Raw genomic sequence first — 25193 nt, 5'->3', positions numbered from 1 at the left:
GCTACGCACTAACCATTAGTTAGCCCTTGGTTAGCCATTGGTAACCAATTTTCTAAAAGACTTTTTAAAAAGCCAATTAATATATGGTACTTATTTCTGGTAAAATCACTATACATACTCAAGATTGATGACTTGTTTCGTGGCTTGTAATCTGTATTAACAACTTTTGTGGATTTCTCTTTTTTCTTAATTCTGAAGAATTTGTTGGAAGAATATTATTTTAAGCATGTTTCCTTTCAGTCTGTTTGGCTATTTTTTGTTCTATTGGGTGTTAGGTATAAGGAAGAGGATTCATTGTATTCTCATTAATAACACAGCTGCAAACATAATAAAGTCTAGTTGTTATTATTACTATGAGTGTTATTACTTTGCAGTGCTGAGGGTTGAATTCAGCGGCACTCTGCCACTGAGCTACATCCCTGTCCTTTGTTAGCTCAAGACTGAGTCTCAGTTAAGTTGTCCAGGCTGGCCTTGAGCTCCAGGTCTCCCTGCCTCAGCCTCCAGAGTAGCTGAGCTTACTAATGTGTGCCCCATGCCTGGTGAAGTCAATCCCTTTGGTCTGTTTCATCTTCTGTTGTCTGTTTTTCAGATGAAGATGCTGTGTTAAACAGATGACTTTCTCACAGCGTGGGCGTCCAAGGCAGGTTCTGGACTCTCCTGAGGACACTGACCTGCGGAGCACAGCAGCTCACAGGGTGAAGCTGTGTCCTGAGAAGAGGCGCTGTTGAGTCCAAGATGTTCACGACCTTGCTGAGTTACTTATACTCACGATTTTGTTACTCTCTGTCTACAACTACCTGTCTGATTGGCCTTGTAGGGTTGGGATCTTGGAAGGTGACAGCTGATGGGCTCAGCAAGGCAGCCCTGGTCAGCACCATGGAGAGCAGAATCCTGGCTGGGGTCTCCCCACCCACCCCAGTAAAGGGCATGCACCCTGGAGCCCTGAGTAATAGAAGGCAAATGGGATGGTGACTGTCGGGGTGGTGAGGGGCTCCCCGTGGATCCAGGGAATTGTGTCTCACCAGCCGCAGTCAGAGTGACAGCAGGGGGCAGGCGCACATGTATCTGTGCCCAGAGAAGAATGGCAGAACAGTCCTATTGACCATGGCATGTGTCTCTCCGCCCTTTCCTCCTTCCTGTCCTCTTTCCGCTCACCCTGGAGCTTGAGCCTAGGGTGTTCACACAGAGCCACATCTCCAGCCCTCTCTCACTTTTATTTTTATTTTAGGCAGAGTTTTGCAAAGTAACTAAGTTGTCCATCTTCCTGCCTCAGCCTCCCAGAGCGCTGGGTTTACAGGCTTGCTTCTCCACACCCAGCTGATGCATGGGCTGATTTCTACCTGCTCTGCAGGGCAGGGAAGGTTTCCAGCCTTGACTTTCAGCTGCTAAAAAGCAGCAGGGCACCCACAGCCCTGCGCACCCAAGGAGCACCTTGTAGAGTGGCCCCCAGGCACCCTGTGCCCAGGATCGCTGCTGTTACAAGGAGCACAAGTCCATGTCTTGGGGACGACAATGCTTAGCTGCCGCCCAAAGATCCAGGGAACTGTTTCAGGCCAGTGGCATATTTTATTTTCTAAAATAAATTTTCTAAATTTGGAACTGAAGGCAGTAAGTAAACCTAAATCATAAATAAAGGCAGGACAGTGTTACAGCCTCCGTCCAGGAAGTGCCCACACAGTCCCTCTCACACAGCAGTGGCTTCAGATGCATATTAGGAATATCAGATGCTTTTTAAAAGTTTTATCTGAAGATAATTTCTGAACACAACAGAAAGCACCAAAGCTAATGGCGTAATTTGTTGACAGTAAGAAGCTCTGATTTTGGGGTGTGGAAGAACTTTAAGGGCAGGCTGGTACATTCATCTACTGAAAGGTCAGTTTGTCACTTGCCGGGGGGGAAGCTCAGGTTTTGTTTCCTGTAGCAGTCAAGCGATGATTTGCAGAAAAGTGTTGCGCAAGCCTTTTTCTCATTAACATTAATCAAACCGTGTTGAAATTTCACTGCTGCCCTGAAATCCATTATTTTCAGGCAGTGTAAACCAAAACTGGTTTTCTTTCAGATTTGCTCTTCTTTCCCTTTATTAAATATGGTTCTTCTTAGCTTCTTTCCTGTTCTGGCACAACTTGATATTTGCTATCTTTGAAAACAAACTGCAGTGCCCACATGAGTAAAAACCACACAACCCCTGCTTTCTCCGTATACCTCGCTCAGTCACGGTCCAGTCATCCGTAGTGTGAGCTCTGTCTAGTTCACAGGAACAAACTCTTTACAAAGATACCATTTGTTACAAAGCAACTTATTTTGACAAAATATTCCCTTATAATTTGAAATACCTTGTGAATAGGATAATGTAATTGACATATAAAAGAATCTAAGAAATGTAGAAATATTAATTAATTGAGACTTTAATTTTAAAAAAAATTAGGTCTTGCTTAGACTGGAATTTTGGAGAGAAATATGTTTTAGGTACTGGTAAGAGGGGGAAGCATAAACTGATTTTGAAACAAAAATTATCAAGCCAAGTCCAATTTTCCTAAGAATTAACTTTGAAGACATTGTTGGAATTTGTTTTGTTTTAATTGTATGCACCAGATGATAAATATTCTTCCCACTTGTTTGCTTGTACTGAACTGTCTTTGTCTTGGTACATTTTGCATGCTTTAAATTTGCATTTAGAAGTTCGCATCTTGTGAGTGACACGGCAGGACTGTGAACTTCAGTTGCGGCCAAACAGTGTTTCTTCCAGGTTCAGCACATATTCTAAACCCAAACTAACAGTTTTGAAGAATTAAAGTTCTTTTTTTTTCCTTTTAATCTTTGGCAAACCTTAGAGAGGCTGAAGTTTACTTAAACGCTGAACCAATCAAAACTGAACCACTGAAAAATTTAGGAAATTTGTAATCTATTTTTATTCTCCCTGAAGCTTAGAAAACACACTCATGCATTTGGTGTAATTCATTCAAACAGTCAGAGAGTCCAATTAAACCCTGGCGAGTCAGGGAGTGCAGGAAGTGGGGACACACCAGGCATCCTTGTGTGCCTTTACACACACGAGGGATTGTGATTTTAGTTAAAGATGTGAACTCAGAGTCTGCCTGGCCCTGGCATGGCACTTGCAGGTCTCTGTGGGTTGACTTGCTCTGGGGCATCCCCCAGCGCCCCTGCTTTCTTGTGAGGAGGGGACAGACCTGAGGCGGTTCCCACCAGGCACCTATGCCTGTCCAGACAGTGGCTTAAACAAAGAGGAGCCCGCCCGCTCCTGAATCTGATCTTGCCCTCCAGCTGCACCAAGCTACTCACTGTAACAGCTTCCCTTAGGCTATGCATCTCCCCCCTCTGTAGGCAGATAGGCCTCCTTTGAAGAAGATGTCCTCAAAATGTGCCAAAGATGACAGATTCCTAGGATTTACCTACAATGTGCCGTGTGTGTGTGTGTGTGTGTGTGTGTGTGTGTGTGTGTGTACACATGAGCATGCATGTGGAGGAATGAAAGAGAGAAAGAGAAGGAGATGGAGAGGGTTGTGAGAGGAAAATAATTATTTTTATAAATCCCTTCCCCTTTCCCAGTGGTCTAAATATTTGTGTCTTCCTTAAGCCCAGTGTGCGAGCCCCTGCGCCCAGGGGGTTGTATCAGGATGGAGAACTTTGAAGGGCATCAGGCTTCGCTCCTGCTGGGGCTTGACTGTGTCTCCTCCTGAATTTGGGTGCTGTCATTGTGTAGCTTTATCAGTGGAGTAATCAGTGCAATTGTGTCTTACAATACAAATGCTTAGTTGTACTAGAATGGGAAAGAAGAGGAAACATATTTAAGAGTGCAAAAAAGTGCAAAAATCCAAGGCCCCATTTGCTCCCACAGGCCCCCCTCCATATCACGTGAGCAATCTCTGACTTTGGGGAGCACACAGAAGGAAATCCATGTGAGGCTTTCTGGGGATGACACATACACACACCCAGACCACAGCAGAGCAGGACGGTTCCGAATTCTTTTTTCTATTTACACAATCTAAAAGAGAAATAGAAGGCTCCTTTGTTTCCTTTGGCCACAGGTAAAAAGGAAAGAGGTCACCCATTATTAGTTCATTGTGGGACAGAACTCACACAGCTGTTCTCTGTTTGGTGGAATCAAGTTTCTTCCTGTGTTATCTGAAGTGCTGGTGGCATGCTAACAGACACAGTTAGGGGGTTTTCTCCACCGCAGCGAAGATGTCAAATCACTGATGTGGGGAAGGACAGAAGTGACACAGCTGGGATTTCCATCATATTTGTGAAAGACAATTTTGTGGCCCGGGGCAAGTAAATACTTGTCACAAATACCAGAGGATAACAAAGTCCTCAAGGCAAATGAGTTAAGAGAGTCAAGTGCACACATGCATGTTTACACAGACACACACACACAAACACACACACACACACACACACACACACACACACATACACTACTGCCACCGTAAAATACCACTTGTCAGAGGTAATCAATGGGCCAAATAAAAGTTCTCCATATCTTTGTGAGACTCATTGCATGCAAAGGCCATGGAAATGTGTGCCTGAGGTAACAGGAGCTAAGCTTCGAGTATTTCCCTACGTAAATCCTCCTCAGCAAATTCTGCTGGAGTCTCCACTTGGGACTCTGATAGAAGAATTTCAGCACAGCAGTCATACAGCTGTTTAGCAGCAAAGCAATGCAACCTTTCGAAGGCCCTGGTCATTCAGTCATTATGAAGAATCCACCTGAGGGCAATGGGATGGAACCCCATTCCGTTATCAAGAGTGAGCGTCCACAGTGAAGCTTTTCAAGGATGGAGGCAGTGGCTTTCTCACTTGTGCATCACCTGATCATCGAGTTCACTGTCGTGGACACTCGACATCACCCTGTCACCATCCAGGATGGGGAGGTGGCCCTGGAAGAATGAGAACACAGTTGTTTCCCCAGGGCCCTAGAAATGCATCTCTTCTGGACACAGCATTATCTTATTTTTTCCCTCATCAGGGGATGTGGTGGATTCTTTACAATGGCAACAGTGGGGAGAATCAACCTGGGACCTATGGTGGGATCCAGGAGGCCAGCAGGACAAAACTCTTGCAAGTCTGCAATGAGACCATGAGTGTGGTCCTCCTGCTGAGCTGTTAGGGCTTCCAAGGGGTTATGGAAAGTCTGCAGAGGGACAGTGGATGTGGTCCTCCCTGCTGAGTTGGAGGGGCTTCCAAGGGGCTGTTAAACAGTCAATCAGCAAGCCAGGATAAATTCATCAGTTTCTGGGGAGCTCTGAGTTTCCCTAGGAACACTGAGGTTTATCCCTGGAGACAGAGTCACGTAGCCATCCCTAAGAAGCTGTTGCTGTATGTGGGTCACTACCACCTGGGTGGGAAGAACTCTTCTCTTAGGCACAGAAACCCTGGTGGATAATTGCCAGCCACCCTCTGCTGAGAATGGGACCTGTCCATGTGTTACTAGGCATGCAGACTCCTCCCTCTTCCTGAACCTCTAAGGGATTCAGTCTTGAGCTGCCAATCAGGTGCTCATATTTACCAGTTTTTCCCAAATCACAGATCATGCTGTCAAATGCACCCCCTTCTTCACAATTAACTTTTCCTTGTCTATAACCCGCACTTCTCCATAGAGTAAAATGGAGATAGAAAATGTGATTCTCAACCCATCCTAGGGAAGATTTCCAGAGCCTGGTGCATTTCCTTCTTGAATTTTCAAGATGTCAAAATATTTTCTGATAAGGCCAATCAAACAATTTAAGATCCCTCTCAACCTTGCAACACAGATGTTACTGAAATCTGAGGCTCTGTTTATTTGAAATACAACTTGAACCCTCATCAACAAAGACAGGAGGGTTGGTAGTAGTGAGGTAATTCATTGTTTCATTTAATCAGCATCCCCTGTGAAGGCAGAGAAGACACAGTATTCAAATGCAACTTCCATAGTCTTGATTTATGATGCTTCTTTGGCTCTAAAGGAAAGGTTTTCAGCCATTTATAAGCTGTAGAATCTGCCACATAAGCAATTTACTGCTTATAACGTAGGCATTCAGGGCTGTCTGAAGACTGTTTGCCACATTTTTATGCAGACTAATATAGCAGCAGTATTAATTGCAAGCCCAAAATGATGTTGGCAAAGCCATTGCAAATCTCCTAACTCATGGATAACTTCAGTTCCCAATCTTCATTCTGCCTTTGTGAGTCCCAGGGGATGCTGTCCTGTTCCTTCTGCTTCAAAATAATATTGCCCTTTATAGCTCAAAAGCAAAATGATAGCAGATAAGGTACATAAAGTGCCTTGGTGTATGAATACAATATTTTCTCCAAAGCCACTGAGAGCTCTGGGATATCTGGTCATATTTTATTTATAAGCCTGTCACTTTCAATACTGTAAAACTATCATGGGATGGAGCAATGTATTTGGAGTGTGGGCACCTTGGGGTGCATGCAGGCAGCTCCCTTGTTCACTTCGATGAACCCTGTGGGTCTGCACCAGGCTCTGGTGATGGGATGCATCTGGGAGGCTCCCACTTCTGGGGCACCAGTGTCTGCAGCTCAGCTGCTGGGCGTCTGTGCTGTTTTTCCTATAACAGACACCAGGCTTCTAGCACAGTGTATAGGGAGTGTAAACCAGGCCTCTTATTCACTTCTCCATCAACTTTCATGTCCTTAGAAAATTCTATTTAAAGCATTGAGTTGCAAGGCTTTGGATGCCATTCCTTTCCTTCCTCCTAATTCTTTGTGTTAATGTGAATCCTCGTGTTGATCACTGAAAGGATTCCCCAGGCAGGCAGGCGGCAGGCAGCAGGCGGCAGCAGGCACCAAGGCCCTGACTCCATCCCAGTAGAGACTGGAAAGTTGCAGGGTTTGAAATCTGAGGGCCAGTGTGGCCAAGCTGCCAAGGCAGCAGAGGGAGATGCACTCAGCTTCTCCAGGCGGCTTCTGAGCTCAGTCGGCGGTGGCAATGCGGGGGTTTCTATGAGTGGGAGTGAATTGGCCCTTGAGTCAAACCTGTATCAAAGTGTCACGCTGTGACTGAGTAGACCTTGCTCCATCAGTACTTGCCGTTAAGTTTTAAAAGTAAACAAGTAACTGGTCAGTATTCCACACACAGAGAGCCCAGGATTGTGTGACTCAGCTTCCTGACAATTCCTCTGCCAACTGTGAGGTCCCGGCCACCAAAGGGACCCCCAGAAACCCCAACACAGATATGCCTGAGGGTGAGACCTGTGCTTCCGTCCCTGAGGGATCACTGTCCTTCTCTGACCAGGAGGCCCTACCGCTCTGACGCTGTTGAGTGAGGAGGTGGACACTTGCAGCCTGTGGGTGCCCCAAGGCGGCACGAGCTATGGGAAGAGAGCAAGGGACAGACTGCAGATTAAACAGAGAAAGGAAGGGCTGACCTGCTTCTGGGGCTGCTAGGTTTCTGGGTCACTGAGATTCTGGCGCATCCTTGAGCCTCACGAGGAGTTCTCTGAGAAATGCAGAAACCAGGAAGACTTTCTGCAGTGATGAGAAACTTAGTGACTGTGGGTGGCAGGCTGAGATGTGGTGGGTCAGCTTCACAGTTTGGCAGAAACTCTCAGACTGGCTGCAGACTGACTGACAAGTGAGGGAGAGCAGACAAGGATAGGGTAAGGTGAAACCTGTCCTTCAGACGCTCTACCTCCAGGGTTACTGCAGCCTCTGCTATTTTAATTAAAAAAAAAAAAAGAATTGGGACTGGGAATTTAGCTCAGCTTTATAAGCACCTGCCTTGCAAGCACAGAGGCATGAGTTCGATCCCTGGTACCAAAAAAAAAAAATAAATAAATAAATAAAGAATGGTTTCAGCCAATCTTGTTTTTATTTTTAAAGTTTCATACATCACTTACAAATTTTTCGACCTTAGTCCTAGTCCCTGAATGTAACTATGAATTGCTAGTTTATTTCCTGGTGTACAAGGTTTCAAATAGTGTGTACACAAATCATCCAGGACCCTGGAACAGCACATCCTTAGAAGCACTGGTCATACTGGGGACTGCTAGAGTCCACATCCTTGATGAGATCCCCCTGGTGCTGACGGTCTCAATGGCATGGAGTGGCCTTCAGGGGAAAACTGCAGAGCTCCAATCTTGGGTCCTCTACTTCAAACCCGCAGCTTCAGACCGTGTAGCTGTGGGCACCGACTCTTCTTCATGGTGCAGGGACCTAGAGGCACGTGGGTGGGACCCTGAATGTTGGGGCTTCTCCTCTTGCAGTGCTGCTAGAGCCTGGCATCTGACAACAGCGCCACCCACCAGCGCTCCTGGGGAGGGCTCCGCTGGCCAGGAGCAGAGCTCTGCAGGCAGCTCCTCTTTCCCAAGCTTGTGCAACCTGGCCCTGAGAACATGGAGCTCTCCAGGGGCCAGAGGCCCTGGCGCAGGATGGCACACTTGTTCACTGCTATCCTGTCTGTGTTCCATGTTGACTGATGATTTCACTCAAAGGTACATTGAAATGAAGGCTTTAGATCTGCCTTGAACAACTGACCATCTTTCAGGGCCTCCTGAGGATGGTTTCCAAGTTTCTAAACGTGCTTGAATATCTCTGATACTAATTTGAGTAGTTTATGGGTTTCATCAGAAAGACATGATAGGCTCTTCATATTTTAGACTAATTCTGCAGGTAACTAAGCTTGCTAGTCTAGAAAACTTTTTCATAACTTTCAGATAATGATGTCCACTGACCATCTTCCAAATTCTGGGGATATTTCTTTTCGAAGCATGTAGTCTACCTCTCCCCAGTCACAAGCGATGAAAATTTGAGTAGCTATTATTTTTCTGTATATTAAATTATAGCTATAAACCCTTCCTGAGAACTTAAATGAGAAGTAAAATCTATCAAGACGGAACAGCATCCAGGGATTATTCCTCTCCATGTGTCCAGTCAAAGCAGGCGTTTCTCGGTATTAAAGATGGCCTTGCCCTGCAGTGGGGAATGCAGCAGAGGGCCTCAGACATGATCTCCTCACCTTCCTTCTTCTCCCAGAGAAGAAAATGGATTCACAGACAACTTAAATGACTTGTCCGAGGTTATGGGGCTCATGTTAAAGTATTGAAAATGTGCATACGAATATTGACTCAAATGGAAATGTTAGATGGCATGACAGACTCTCAAAGGTGACCGCTGCAGGCTGTCCTCTGGTGTGACTGATGACTCCATTCAGAGAGAGGAGAAGTCTCATCTTGTACCCAAGGTGTGTGTGACAGATGCAGCCCCTGCCACCATGCGGCTGGGGACTGCATTCCATGTGTGCTGGCTCTTGGTGGGAAATACATCACGGAAAAGACAGAGAGGTTCTTATGCAGCTGTGTCTGCAAGAAACTGCAGAGCTACAGAGAAACCTCCGAGCGCTCCTTCCTCAGCAGCAGACTCAGTGGTTCAGCAGGATGGTTCCCGAGGAGCAGCCCCAGCCATAACGTGATGTGCAAGTGCTTCCTGGAGCCTGTCTTGAGCTCCAGGCACGGTGATTTTGCAAGCTGACCAGAGTGGACTTGCTGCCAACTTCTTGTCTGTTCTGCACAAGAAACCTCCTGTCCCTTTGCAGTGTCCACAGCCGGCAGCTCTCCAAGACTCTGCGAGAGAGAATTTCTTTACCTGGGTCAGCTTTGCTGCTCCTGCAGGACGGAGCAAGCCACTGAGCTGCAGCCTTTGACTGTGCCCTGTCACCGAGCACAGCACCTGCTCACCAGGAGAGGGTTCTAGGAAGAGAATCCAGCCTGTTTTTAGGAGAAACCAGGGAGGCCGTCTGCACAGAAGGGCGGAGAGGAAGTGCTGCCCCAACCCCTCCCTCCATTAGGTGAAAATTTTAGTATATTTCAGGAATCTGAGCGGAATCTGAGCTCTAACCTTTGCCTCAGGGCTGCCTTACAGCTTACCATAACACACCTCTAGGAGGCGTAAGGTGCAGATTTGGATAATGAGGGACAATTGCAAGGTAACAGCCACGTTGAATTTAAGTAACACAGGAATGGACAGCAAAAAAAGAAAACCCCGAAGTGCAGTGAGACTCAGATACGAATCTTGAGGTGAGTCAGTTTAGGTGCCAGAACTCAGGTGGAGGCTGTTTGAACATTTTTAAATTAGTTCAAGAAAAAGGCACGATTGTGGTTCAAGTTGTCAGAGTGAATTACTCTTAATAAAGATGAAACTCAGCCTTGTTTTCTCCTTCTGTGCTCCATGTACGGGCATCCCGAGGTCACTGTGAAGATTGCCATGAACAAGGTGGCTGTAAAGAACCGAAAGTCCTGGTCTGGACGTTTAGGGGCCTTGAGCCAGTCCTGGGGTGGGCGGGACCACACTCATCCTCAGGGCTCCAGGCATGACCTGTCCATGGCTGTCGGTTTCTGGCACAGCCGTGGGTCCTTGGTGCCACTCAGTTTGGGGGGAATCACCCCAACCTTTGCCTTCATCTTCTCATGAAGTATAGTGTGCTTCTCTTCTCTCTTCACATGAGCTCCTTGGAGGACCACAGCCACACAGGACCTCATCTTAGCCACTTAAATAGGCGATGGCCCTCTTCCCACGTCGAGTCCTAGTCTGAGGTGCTGGGGGCTGGGCTTCACCCCTGGGGACACAGTCGAGTGCATAGCACTGAAGAGACGTGGCCTCACTGTCCTGCGAATACCTTCCCTCTTGGGGGCTTCCCTGCCCATGGCTTCACATGCACTGTCTGCACCGCATGCATTTTCCTGAGCCCTTCAGAGAATCTGTGCTTCAGGGCGGTTTCCTGAGCAGCCAGGGTGAGCAGGCACATGGTGGCAGCCTGACGCCAATGCCTCTTTTCTCTTGGCTTTTCTGAAATCATACTGCACAGTGTTTGTTGGTGTGGTGTATTTTGAGCCAGTCCATTTGTGGACACAGGACACCCTCCCACCCACCTTCCTGAAGACATCCTGGTCTGCAGTGCTGCGACCTGTGAGCTGGGCCCCCTGTATGCCAGGTGTGGGCAAGAGCACAAGCGTGAGTGGAGAGATGGTGCCAGGGTTTCTCGGTGGTTCAGTCTGACCAGGCGAACTCTTATAGTCACAGGTGTTTTCCTGATGGCGGTTGGAGGACTCGGAGAGTCAGAGAGACCCTGAGGGAGAGGGGCCTAGGTGGACGCTGCTGACTTTGAAAGTGGAAGAGGGGACCCAAGGGTGCAGCAGGCAGCAGGTGACCCTGGACAGTAGAAGAGGAGAGGCACCCATTCATTCCCTGGGGCTGTCATGGAAATTACACAGGGGTAACTCAAAATAAGGCATTTACTTATCGCTTCCGAGTCCCGGAAGCTAGAGGTCTAAGGTGCACAGTGACGCATGGATACTCTTCCAGCCCTCGAAGGGTGGACACTTCCTGCTTTGGCCAGCCAGTACTCTTCCCAAGCTGCCTGAGGGCTCCCAGCACCTGGACTTCAGCCCAGGCCTCCAGAGCTGCAAAGCCAGCAATGTCACTCACTCGCCAGGTGACCTCTTCACTGCGTCCCCAGCACTGGGCCTTGCTAAGTCCTTTACAGGTCCTCTGAAGCCAGAGCCAAAGCACAGAGCTCTCGACACCCAGTTCAGGGCTGAGACCAGAGCCTTGTGTCAGCCACTGGTGCTGGGCTTCTTGGTTCTGATCCACGATCCACTCAGCTCCCACTCTCTCAGGTGCTCCTGTGCTGTCCTGCAACCCAGCCCACCCCACCTCAGGAGCAGTGGAGTGACCTCTACTCCCCCCCCCCCCTTATCAATTGAATCTGACTAATTCAGACAATAGTGTGAGCAGCTTCCTGACTTTGCATAGAAACTGTGAGAGGCCAGGGGGCATGCAGGGAGGCTGCTCCTGAGCCCTGAAGGGAAAAGTCCAACAGGCGTGATGGTGGACTCGCCTGCCATCCTGGGGCTCTAGAGGCTGAAGGGGAAAGGTAAGCTCGAGCTCAGCCTGGGGAACTTAGTGACTTACAAATCTATCTCATAATGAAACATGAAGAGAACGGCCGGGGTTGCAGCTCAGTGAGACGGCCCTGAATTCTGCTCTCTTGAGCTTGGTTCTGTGACGGTGGCACAGTTTGCATGTCCCTGCATCTCAGTGCCACGGAGGTAGAAGGTGGGGACACACAGCTGGGGACAAGAACTCATGGCCAACACCTGCATGAGTCTTTTATTTAGTGGCTGAACCTCTGCTGCCATGGTCCTGCTGATACAGTACTGCCCCAGCCCCTGCATGAGAACCCCCGGAAAGTGTCAAGCACAGTTACTTAGAGTAAGCCTTTGCTACTCTAAACAGGGAAGTCACTGGTGATGGACCCTTAATATTCATCCTGCAACCTAGCATGTTTGCTTCCTCTATTATTTGTTTGAAATTGGAAGATGGTGTAGGATTATGCATATAGTGGCTTCATTTTAAGCACAGTGCTTCACCCTCAAAGATCAGGGGACATAATTCAGGTGGGATTTGGAAGATGTCATTCTATAAGGAGAAGCTGAACATTTTTGTGGTAGAAATTCTGCCTTGGATCTCCACGTTCACATGTGCCTTTGCACACACACACACACACACACACACACACACACACACACACACACGCACAGAGAGATGACAGCATACATAAGTGTATTTTCTGACACCTCCCAGAAAATGTCATTGAATAAATTCCACATTTCCGTGTGTCTGTTCAGGTTCAAAGAATTTCTATATTAAGCCCACAGATGAGACCAGAACTCTCACCAAATTAGCAGATCCAGGAAAGTGGATAAATCTCATCCTTGACACAGTCCCTCGGGAGACTTCGGGGCATTTTAATCCAGAGCAAGAAGTAAGATATTCTCTGCAGTGAACCCAATTTGCCTTTGTGAACCTTGCAAAGCGTGTAATAATATTCATTCACCGTAGATTAACAGCCTGGTTTGTTTTATTATGCAGGAAAAAATGAGATAAATAATGGGCATTATCTCAGGATGCTTGTCCAGGACCCAAGGAATGTCACCAGAGATGTCCCGCCTGCCTGGGGGGCTCCTTCTCCTTCTGATGTCTTATCATAAGATTTATATGTCAGAGGCCAGTGCTCCGAAACGAGGACACATTCCCACCTCCTCCGTGGCTCTCAGAACACCCTGGCCCCGGCCGTCTCTCCAGGACGGAATTTTTCCCAGGCAGCAGTCGCTGTGAACATACACACTCTTGTGCTCACTGCAGTTGACATGGGCATCTCGGGGTTGTGAACTGAGAATCAGGTGTCCCCACATCTGCCTGTCCCCAGCCTGCTCAGCATGCGGGAACACTGTCAGCCTCTGCCCTCAGCTGAGACTGCACAGTGTCCGTGGCCTCCTTCGGTGGCTCTCCCCATCCTTATCAGGAGCAGACCCAGGGGACAGGACAGCCCTCCAGGCAGCATGCTGGGTGGCCTCGAGCACGTGCTACATGGTCTGCACTTCTGGCACAGTGTTCCAGGGACCAATCTGGCCACAGTGACCAACCAGAGCTGGAGGACTCGGAGCAGCCCTGGCGCTCATGCGGTCTGTTCTACACTGCACCCTTCGACACTGGCTGTGGAGCCTCATTCCTGAGGGCTAACACGGTTCTTGCTATTTGATAGGGTGTGGGAGACACTCACAAGAGTATAAAGTGACGGCTATAAACTCTGCCAGCATAAGGAGAAACAGTCTTACCATAAGATTGGTATCTCAGAAATAAAAATAGAAATCCCTCCCCTTTACTGGTAAATCTTCATTTATAATCTCAGCTCCTCGAAGTGGAGAACAGGGCCTTAGAGAAATGGGTCTCTGTCCACAGACCCCAGGGTAAGAGCCTCTGCTTCCTCAGTTTTCACTGTGCAGGTCAGCACCTCTGAAGGTCAGAGGTCAGATGTCAGAGGAGCAAGCTACAGCCTCACTTTCTGCAGACAGGTAGAACTCTGTATGTTTTTGGACACTCCAAGGTGTCTCCAGTGATGTTAAAGACACACTGAATTGTCAGACTCATGCTTACCCAAAATCGACTTTGCTTCCAGGTGCAGGGACGCTGGCAGGTCGAGGGGATGTGCACAGTCTGTGGGGAACGGGATCTTTACAACCACAGTGCTAATCTCTGGCATTGCCTCTGGAGACCTGGAGCGCACTGGAAGTATCGATCTGCTTGATCTTCATAAAACCGCTGGGAAAGAGAGGAGGCAACAGAACACACAGCCCTTATTTCCTGACTTAGAGACCAGACAATTAAATCCAGAATCAGTTTAGGAGGAGGAGCCACAAGGCCAGGTTTTGGGGGACTCAATGGCTTGCCAGCTAAGGTCCCCTTTCTGCTGAGAGTTGCAGGGATCCGTGACTGTTCATTAGCTCCAGGTCCTGGAGCAGACTCTATCTCACCTGCACCTCCCATGCCCGACAGCTCTTGGCCTTTTACTCACCTTTCACCCTCCAGGGCCTCTGCGTTTGAGAAAGATGACATTGTTTATTAAAGGAGCCCTTGTGCCTAAAAATTTCCAGATGAGAACATGGAGGAGAAGACTGAATTTACAGTCACAGAGCAGAAGAAGTCTGCTCTCTGGAAAACAAAGGGCTGTAAATATCAATGAGAGACAGGCTTTGCAGCCCCCTCCCCCACTGGGCATTTAATGATCAGCAGGACCAGCTCCTGCTAATGAGCTCTGCCTTGCCTTGTTCTGCAGAGCCTTTAACGTGTCATTATGTGCAAGACATTTAGTCCAGGCAGAGATGCGAAAGAGCCCCCCGGCCCTCAGCCCCCCTCCCCGGCTTGGGAGGCCAGGACTGTGGTGATCCTGCTGGCCTCCTCCTGTCACCTGCTGCCTCTCACCTCCTCACCCCCACCCGTGGTGGGCAGGGACAGGTGCCCAACTGAGCCAAGCATTTCAGTCTGCTCTGCTTTTCCCGATGACTGCGTCTCAGGGCTGCGTCTCAGGGCTGCCCACGCTGTGCTGACAAGTACCTATTAAAGGACACAGAGAAAACCAGAGAAAGCGTGTGTTTTAGGGCGTGGGAGTCCTGATATGTCAGAACTCCCGTCTGCAGTGAAGTCAGTGTGCTCTGTGGAGGGGAGGAAGCGCCTCCCCCAGACAGATTCCGTGGGCGCTGGGAGAGGCCACAGTCAGAGGGAAGAGAGTGGCAGTTAGGATGATCGGGGTTTGCCACAACTTCATTGAGCTGTAATTTGCGCACCGCACAGCTAGCTCGCTTGCTTAATGTGTATGATTCAGCGCTTTCTGTACGTTCACAGACACATCACTGTCGATTTTAGAACATTTTCATCCCTCAACAAGAAACCCCAAATCTTGGACTTTCCCCTCTATATTCACTAGCTCTCTCCACCATCTCCTGATAATCTAACCCACTTCCTGTCTCTGGATTGACATGTAGAGCCAAAGTTCCTTCAATGGTCCTCGTGCAGAGTGCTTCCTCCCCTCCATGCCTAAGAAGTTCACTGTACGCATAAACCACATTTCTGTTCCACTCATCCACTGGTGAACACTTGGGCTGTCTCCACCTTTTGCTTTTGCAAATAACACTGTTATACCTTAGCATACGCATTTCCATGTGATGGTATATTGCCATTTCTCTTGGGCACATGCCAAGAGGAAGAATGGCTGGTCATAAGGTAACCCTGGATGTCATTGCTTGAGGAACACACTGATCTCCCAGTTGCTCCAACAGTGTGGGAGCTCTGCATGGCCATCCAGACTTGTCTCATGTCTTTCCTGTACCACACACTCATGATCCAGTCATCTCCCAAAAGCCCTGCCTATGAGAGCACGAGGCTTGGGGGGACATGAAGACATCAGCCATAACAACCCCTACCCTTCTAGTAAATGGTATTTCTGTGTGGCCCCAGCCTTTGCCTTTTGTGTGTACTTGCCAGCATCACTAGATGCTGCCCCTCTCAGTGGCACTATGAAGCGAGTGGTGTGGCTCAGGGTTAGCGAAACCCAGTTGATCCAATTCGATTTTTGTGACAAACCTGCTGAGTCATCTCTCTGATTTTTGTTTATCCACTTCTATAGAAATATTGGGAAAAATAAATCGGAACTGAAATAAATGAACAAATTGACTGGCAAGAGGCAGGTGCCATCACATAGCTGTGCCCTTCATGCCTTCTTACAGGAGAGGATGAATATGCAGTCGGGGGCTCAGATGACTTATTCAGTCCACTTCAGGCAGCCGGAAATGCCAGGGTGCGCACACCAATACAATAAAAACTCTAGTGATAGTTTTTGCCGCAGCAGTATTGGAAACCGTAAGATGAGAACATTGAAGGCTCTTGTAGACTGCTAATTGAATTTCTTCATTAAGTGTTAAAATGCTGATATGCTGTTCTTTCAGCCTGGTATTAAAATGCTGTGATGTATCCACTGTGGCTGTTAGCATGGTCACACTTGCCAGTCGTGTTTTGGTGATAATTCTGTCAAATGAAAAGCTGGCCTCCACTGAGCTGGGCAGAAGGGGTCAGCACTTCTCCTACCAAAGGTAGGGACTGAATAACTGCCTTCTGCTCCAGCCACTTGGCGTCTGCTACAATCACTGGGTGGGCAGTAGATTTGTAGGCAAAGTCAGATCATCACTACGCCTCAGTGCCCCAGGACACATTGGAAGTGGTGCCCAGTATCAAGATGTCACCCTCCTTGTAGGAGATGCCAGGAGAGTGACTGGCTCCAGTGAAGTTTCCAGCCTTGTGTCTAGGTAGAGTCATTGCTGATAATTTTCTTGAAACCCAGGTTAGAAGCTAAATATCAGCGGCTGTGGGTGGCTTTACAGTGGGAAAGCAGGAGCTTGATACATGAGTCATTCATTTATCCCTCTGTAACCTCAAAGGAGGACAAGAATATGGAGCACATTTTGACAAGAGCTGTGGGTCTCACAAGGAAGAGCTGCATAAGCAGACTCTGAGGCCCACAGAATTCTCCAGATAAAGGAAGAAAGAGGCACCCTAGGAAAGGGAAGAAAAATGAAAGAGAACACCCGGGCAAGGTCCAGGCAGCCACTTCCTGAGACAGACCTAGCTCAAAGAGTGATTGCTGTGATGGTACAGAGCCACCAGGGCCTGCAGGTTGCATGAGGGGAGCCAGAATTGGGGACTGACTGTCAGGACAGCAAGCATGGGGCAGAAAAGCTGAATTTTCCATTCTGTGCTGTGGACATCTAGGGCTCACTTACTCCACCATGCACGTCCCCTCGGCACCTCATGGTCAGCAGTGCTGCTGGCTCGGTGGTTTTCCTGGAATCTGGTTGGAGGTGTCATCTTCAAAACGTAACACTCACATTCTTGGTGTCATTAATCAACAAATAGTGATTGAACATCTGCCAGCACCTGACACAATTCTGCGATGGATCTCTTGATGGGTCACTGTATACACTAATAAGTAAATGTTGAAGAACAAGATCCCACCAGAGAAGTCTGTCTTGAAGATAAGAGTGTGAAGAAATTGATAGAAGGAGAAAAGCCTGGTACTTCAGGGCATCACAGGGCACATTTGCTTCATATCCACTGCTGTATAATAACCTAAACATGAAGACACTTGAGCAAGTCCCGCCTCACTTTCTATAGCTCAGGAATCCAGCAGGGACTTGAGTGTCTGGCTGAAGTCTCTCAGGTACTTGTAGTAAATTTATTGACTGGAACTGTAATCACCTCAAGATTGAACCAGGACTACAGACTCTACTTCTAAACTCACTCAGATTACAATAGTATATCTCTGCTCCCTGCTCGTTATTGGTCGTGGACTTCAGTCCTTACTAAAATGGTCTTACCCTTGGTTACCTTGAAGAGTGACAGCTAGCTGTCTTGAGAGTGTGCAATGCAGGGAAGGTTTAATTTGGCTTGTGTTTTAAGGGCATTCAGGTCACAGTTATATGGCTCCAGGGTAGAAATGTCACGGTAGAAGGGTGAGGTAGGGCAAAGATCTTTAGTGCTTGGCAGCCAGGCTACAAAGCAGGAAGACAGTATCAGTGGAAAAAGAAGCAGGAACTATACGGTGCTCAAGGTCGCACCAGCCTACTAAGACACACCCAGAAGAGTGGTCCATCAATTCCTCAAGTAGATCCCAAAGTCAATCAAGTTGTCATTCCACACTAACAGGGAAAGGAAGTCCAAGTTATTTTTGTAACTTGTAATGGAACGCATCACCTGTTCTGCCACTGTTGTTGTGTACACTAACCAACCCTGGTCTGTGTGGGAAGGAGCTTCACATGAGTGTGAATGTCTGGGGCTGGAGATTACTGAAAATGTCCTTGGAGGAGCACCCATGGCTGGGTAAACATCTACGTTAGCCTGCCATCAGGCAGCTTCCAGGCCACACTGCAGAAAGTGACCAGTGGTGGAGAACAGATTGAATTGGAGTGTATGTGGACAGCAACAATAGCAAACCTTTAAGCCTCGGGAGATCTCAAAGGCTGAAGAGCACCATGCTGTCTCTCTACCTGCTGGGGCGGCTTTGTGCAATCCTCCAAAGCAACAGCAAATTTATGCAATAGTTATGTCTTGACTTGGAAGCTGAGAGTGTACCTATGTGGACCCCATACATGGCCCAGGATGGAAAGGGGGGAACAAATAGAACACATGGAATACAACTTATCTGAGAGACCTAAGACTTTCAGGCAGGTACGAGAATATTTGTCAGTCCCACAGTGTGAACAAAGCAGCATCACAAAAGTAGAAATAAATCCTTTTGGGGGAAATTTGACTCAAAGCAGGAAAACTGGCACCTCTCAGTGCCAGATGAGTTTTTGACAATGAATGCTGCAGCCGTCATAGTTGTCAATGCCACAGAGAGTTCTTGGACAGAAGATCAGAAAATGTCTTCTGGCAGGGCTGAGGCAGCCCTGAAGCTCCTCCAATAATCTCCTGCCAAGACAAATAGCACCATCCTCAGCTGGTCACTTTCCTTTCTTCCTGTGCTTTTGCAGCAGTTGTGAGGGACAGATAGACATTTATCAGTGAAGAACTCAGAAATGCTGTGGAGGGCACGCATCCTGCATATCTGAGCAGGGAAACATTCCACAGGGCGTCTGTCCACATTTTCACTGTGGTGTTCCTGCCACAATGCTAGACAGAAAAGAGCAAAGTGGACAGTGGACAGCAACTCAAGGAGAAGCTCCCTCTGCAACAATACATGTCCCTGTTCAAGGCCACACATCCCAGATCGTGGATACAAATGAGCACCATGACCCACAGGAAAACAAAGAGGGCAAAGGTGTGTTGTGAATTTAAGGTCAAACTGGTACTGTTTGTAGGCCAATTCTCTTTCCCTAAGGAATGACGTTCAAAGGGCTGCAGAGTTGTCTTTCTCAGGGTCCTACTTACAGCATTGCTTACGCCCTTGCTTGTTTTAACCAGAAGGACCCTTTCTCAGGTGAGGCACAATCACATTGACTGATTGTCTCTGGAAAGAGATGTAGATGATGGCAAGGAGGTAAATGACAAAACGAGCTTGAGGCATGCAGGAGAAAAGAGGTGGGAGTGAAGAAAAGGGGGATGTGGGGTGAGTTGGGAACCCCCAAAAACAGGTGCAGAGAGAGCCTTTCACAAAGGACACAGAAACCACAAGTCAACTTTCAAATCCAAGCACCGCCAGGCCTCTTCTAAACGCCCCATGCCTGTATCACACAAAGGGAAGGCTCCTGAATGTGAGTGCGCTATGGGATTACCTGGAGAGACTTTTACAAATGACACAGCTCTGTTTCTGAGATCTTAAACTACTAAGCTTGGGAAAGTACCCCCAAGTGCATACATTTTTAACGTGTGTTTTAGATGTTTGAACAATGGAGTTCAGGGATCATCTTTGGATAAATATGATCTTGTTGGTTAGTTTTCTCTCGTGGCTGAGACAAAATACCTGGCACCAAACGTTATGGAAGGAAAGGTTTATTTAGCTCACAATTTGTAAAGTTGGGTCCAAGTCAGAGTGGCACATGGCAGAGGAATGACATTTCATGGCAATGAAAGACAGCAACAAGAGCAACAAGGGAGAATTGCGTGAGAAGACCCTTGCTGTCCCTTATATCATACGCAGGCTACTCACCCTTGGTTGGGTGTCGCACCCATAATCTCAGCACTGGAGCACAAATCAGTCACAAACTGTAGGAGCCTGGCCTCATGATTGCATGAGGTTTTGGGGGGACATCCAAGCACAAACTATAACAGTGATCTAGGACAAAAGGTCAGCGAATTGATCAAAAATTGTGGCCAAACAATCTACCCATGAAGAGCCACAAGAAAGTGATATGGTTATCCAGGGAATTGCTGAATTAGGAAAAATTATAACCAATCATTACAGTGTAAATCAGGTCGATAAAGGTATTAAGAGCCTGAGGAGCATTTCTGGATGGTACAGACCACACCATGTCCACCCATTGCCTTCACTGTCTGAAATTTTTAGCTTTGGATTCTGAGTCACTTTGGTGTGCACATGATGAACAAAATGCTTGACTCACAAGCCCAGTGCCTTATAATGAGAGGCATTCTTGATACTTACCGTTTTACAACAGTGTTTTCAGTTTAAAGTTGTGGAACAGTGTCTTGACATTTGCTCTGGTTGTTATTTCCACCCCGTATTAGTGACAACTTTCAGAAAAGCAACAGAGAAAGATTCTAAAAGCACTTTGTGGAGGAACCTCATTGTCAGAGACTTCGAGATCCTCTTCTCCCTATTATCAGTAAGACATAGAGTAGTAAAGATGTGGAGAACATGAAGATCCTCTTTGCTGACAGCTGAGCCAGGATGCTGCCAAAAGAGAGCAAACATTGTCCAGAAAATATAGATCCTGTCTGGACAAGGTCACCCTAAAAATACACAGGGGACAAGACAGAGAGAAACCCCTAACCTTCCTTCTTATGACAAGCAACTTCTTGCCAGTGAGGACACCAGCCTGGCTCCTCCTAGATAAGACTTGAGAAACCAGTCAATAAACTGTCCCCAGTTTCTGACAATACTCAGTCCAGAGCTCAATGCCACATTCCAAAGCCCTCCTCAGAATGCCCCAGGATGAGCCCAGATTCTGTGAAAGGTCCCTCACTGCTCCCTGCACTGAGATGCCGTGCACACACCAACCAAGCCCTCCCATCTACAGGAATTCTCAAGGGGAGAGAATCCAGAGAGGTGGCCAAACTCTTTACTGCTACAGATGGGAACACTACAGCCACTCACCTCTGTGTTTGTGATCCCCCAGGTTATCTCTGGTTCCAACTGAAGTAAGCAGTATGCTAAAATGAGACCCACATATTTTACTGAGCACCCACTTTTGGTTCCAAGACTTTTGAAATCTGATCACATTGTCTATGCTTTTGTGCTTCAACCCTCCTAACACATACCCTGAAACCTGCTTGTCCAGGCCTGGTATGACATTTTTCTCTGCTAAAGACCCACAGGGAAAATGACAAGGAAGTGTGACACATAAGTCAGCCATGCCATAGGGTAAGTTTAGAAGTCATGTTAGACCAGGATCTTGTAAATATGATTTGTCTCATTTCCTCTGTTGTAAAATGTGATGAGGACTTCCCTCTGCCTTCTCTGCAATAAGAACCACTGCACTTGGTTCTGTTACCGAAGCTGAGCTTTGCGAAGCCCCCAGGCGATGGCGATTGACCTCTGCATAGATTCTCAGAAGTGTGGCTACAGAGACAACAGTAGTGCTGGAGGATGGTTTCCTGGTCTCCCAGCAGGGAGGGGCCCGATACCAACTTTGTGAGCCTGTGCAACCCCAGTAGCGCACACACATCTCACAATGCACAGGTTAGAATTCTAGTGGCTTTCCCACTAAGGAGACTATTCAGGAGAAGACAAGAAAACTTAGAAGCAAATCCTGTGAACTGGAAACTTTCATTGGTTTGAGGAATTCTGCAAATGAGGTTGACCCTAGGATTATCTCTAAAATGACTCTTTCGGTAAGAATAATATGAGAAGTATCTCAAATGGGAAAGGAATCAAGAGGTGGAGGAGGAAAGGGAAGAGCGGGGAAGGGGAGGAAAGAAGAATGAACCAGCTCTGCACCAGGAATGTTATCAGTATGTGCTGCAAACAGGCACTAATACAAAAGTTAAAAGGAAAATGTGTGAGCCTTACAGATGCCTCCCCTTCCTGTGTGGGGAGGAGCCCGGTCTCCCCCTTCCTCCTCCCTTCTTCCCACCTTTCCTAGCACCCCCAGGTCCCTGAAATTACAGGCTCCATAGAAAACACATGCCAGTGTCCCCTGGATATGCCTTGTGTGCTCAGTCCTCTTGCATCGCTTGGCCATCCTAAAGACTACTACATCCAAGGAGCCCACGGAGAGGGAAACCGAAGAATTCTGACTTGTCAAGAGTATGTAGTCTTCTCTGGTTTCCATGAATCAGTCTAGGAAATGCAAATGCTTGGCTTAAAATGCCTACCTGGAATGCCTCAGGCCCCAAGAGGAGAGCGGTCACATTGGCAAGGGGGGGTGAGCCTGTTGTGATCGGGACCACGTGACCCAGAGCCCCTGCTCCAAGGCAACAGGGAGGACAAGAGCTGAGGTCAGGAGTCTCCGAGGTGCCCCTCAGCACCTTGGGCAAGCACAGCCTGAGAAGAGCAATGCGATCAGGAACCAGCCCTGTCTGAGAAGAGAATGGGCAGGAGAGAGAGAAGGCAGACATGCGTTATGGCCTGAGACCACGCGCAGCAGCCAAGATTACAACTTATTCCACAATGTCCCTTCTCACATGTGTTTTCCAGCTGTGGAACACATGCAGAGTATAAAATCTACCATTTTAACCATTGCTAAATATCTGTCTCCGTGGCATTAAATGCATACATGGTGTTGTGAAACCATCCCACCCATCTACCTCCAGACCGCTTTGTCTTGCAAACCCTAACCTCACACCCACTTCACAGAAACTCCCCATTGTCTTCCCTGGGCCCTGGCAACAATGATCTTCCACTTTCTATCTCTGTGAAGTTTAGTACATATATCACAAAGGTGGGATTATACATATCTGTGATATCAGGTCTGGGTAATTTCACTTAGGATATTTCCTTCCAGGTTCTTCCAAGTTCTGGTACATGCTAGAATGTTCTTTATTTTGAAGAATATTCCACTGATGAAACAAGAGGTACTATTTGTCTATCCATTTATCCACAGACACTGAGATTGCTTCACCTCTTGGATCTTGAGAAAAAAACTGCTGTTAATATGACTATATATTAATATCTTTTAAAGTGCATGTCCTCAATTTTTGGGTAGCTGTGTAGAGATGGCAGTGCTGCATCATTTTATGACTTCTTAATAGTCAGTGTCTAGCTGCCAACTTGACAATGAAGACATCATGGGTTCTAGGTGATCTTGATAGATCCAGGTGGTGCTGGGCAGCTGCTTTGCATGCTCTATGCTCTATTGTCATGTTCCTGCGTGGATTAAAGCTGTAGCTCATTCTCAGTTCTTACACAGGCTGGGACCCCACAGCAAGAGTCTGTGTGTGTGTGTGTGTGTGTGTGTGTGTGTGTGTGTGTGTGTGTGATTTCCTTCTGCTGTAGCTGGTTTGCTTGCTTGGGTTTTAGAAATACATAATGATTTTCTTAGCCCAAGGGCAGCTAGGAGATGTCAAAGGGGCAATTCCTTTGGGAAATACCTATTGACAATGAGGGTGATTGAGGACGAGTAAGGCCTTCAGGGTCCCATGGCCCTAGGAGTGTCCGCAGAATCCTGGTGGTCTCTGATATGACCAAGCTCTGTTCCTGCAGTAGCAAAAGCTCACTAAGTACCAATTTTTCCTTCTTTGGCCTCCTTGTTTTGCTTTCTCTGATCTCAAATTAATCACCTGTACAGAGCCCTCGTCTCAGGTTTGGTTTCAGAGTGAACCCATAAGAAAAGGAGAGGCACTCTTAGCTGTTTACCCAGATGGGCATCGGTTATCAAGAGATTGTATCCAGAAAGGCTGTTATTATACACAGAAAGGGTGTGTTTGATGTGAGTTCGTGAATTTGGCATCTCTCTGTAATTCAAAGTTTCTACACTTTGGAATAGAACTCTACAAAGAAGAAATCATAATTTTTTAAAATTCAAGTTAGACAGGAGAGATAATTAAAAAAAAAACCTTAGATATATGCAAGAAAATCCAACATAGAGATTTTTCTGTTTAGTTGCTAACATCAAATAAAGTCAGAGTTTTATAGCAGTGGTGAAGATAGTGTGCATTATGACTGGGTTTTATAGCTGTTTCTGACTTTAGGATCTAGACACAACCTTGAGGTTTGCCTAAATAGTAAATTTATAAAATTCACAGCACCACTGGTGCATTTTTCCGCCAGAGTATAATTGCTCTCCAGTTGATATTTCACATCTAATTAGCTTGGTTTCTTCCAAACTCCTGGATGGTTCAGAGCAAGCACACACTGCAGCCTTATTTATTATGTGCATCTACATTTTCAAATGGAAAGGTCATATCATAAAAATGGTTGCTCTTAATAAGCTCTGCTTAATTTCCTATTTTATCATCTTTTGAAACATCCCAGGAATAAATGCCAAGGCAACTTTTAATGCTGGTGATCACAATGTTCTCTTAGTTTTCGACAACTTCACTTGCTAGGTGCAGAGTATGGAAATTTTTGAGAATATTGGGAATTTTAAATAAACTTACATTTATTCTGCTCATTTGTTTCATAGTAAAGCACTGTGGCAAAAAAATCAATACTTTCCTTTTCTTTTGATTGTCATCTGTTTTACATAGAAATGTGTCCCCATTCAAATTGACATGTTGAAACCCTAATCCCTCATGTTACTATCTAAAAATAAGGTCAGTGACAATTGAGCCTAATTGTCAACTTGTCTGAGTTAACAGATTCTTGGGAGAGAGTGAATCTTGGATGGATTTAATGAGGTCCATACATGAATGTGTAGTCATCCCAGAGGACCCAGTGGAGGTGGGTCACAGGGGACTTCTTTGGAAGACTGTACCATCTACAGTTTCTCTTTTTCTATGCTCTGCTTCCCAACTACTGTGATCGAAGCAGCTTCTCTCCCTCATGTCTTTCTGCAATGATATTTCTGTCTTGGAGTCAGCAGCCATGGACTGACCTCTCTGAAACCATGAGCCCAGTTAAAACTTTCCTCCTTCATTTAAGTTGGTTATTTTGTTCCAGCAGTAGGAAAAGTCAGTAGCATGAGGTCTTAGGTGGCAATTAAGGTGAAACAAGGTCATAAGGGTAAAGACAGAATCCAATATGAACAATATCCTTTTAAGAAAAGGGAGGAACACTAGAAAGGTCCCAC

The 25193-nt window shown here is 46.9% G+C and overlaps 1 long non-coding RNA gene across 1 annotated transcript; it reads right to left on the bottom strand.

The window, feature by feature from the left end:
• Positions 1 to 12859: 12859 nt before the first annotated feature.
• On the bottom strand, positions 12860 to 14982 carry LOC106025365 (uncharacterized). Its single transcript, XR_001198964.3, has 3 exons — positions 14779 to 14982; positions 13954 to 14118; positions 12860 to 13128 (listed from the first exon to the last, which is right to left on the bottom strand). It is a non-coding gene; the product is annotated as an uncharacterized LOC106025365 (long non-coding RNA).
• Between the last annotated feature and the right edge of the window lie 10211 nt (positions 14983 to 25193).

Source organism: Cavia porcellus, unplaced genomic scaffold, assembly GCF_034190915.1.
Source record: "Cavia porcellus strain 051 isolate PalLab524CR breed Dunkin Hartley unplaced genomic scaffold, mCavPor4.1 scaffold_11, whole genome shotgun sequence".
Lineage (NCBI taxonomy): Eukaryota > Metazoa > Chordata > Mammalia > Rodentia > Caviidae > Cavia > Cavia porcellus.
This window is presented reverse-complemented; position numbering and strand designations above follow the sequence as displayed.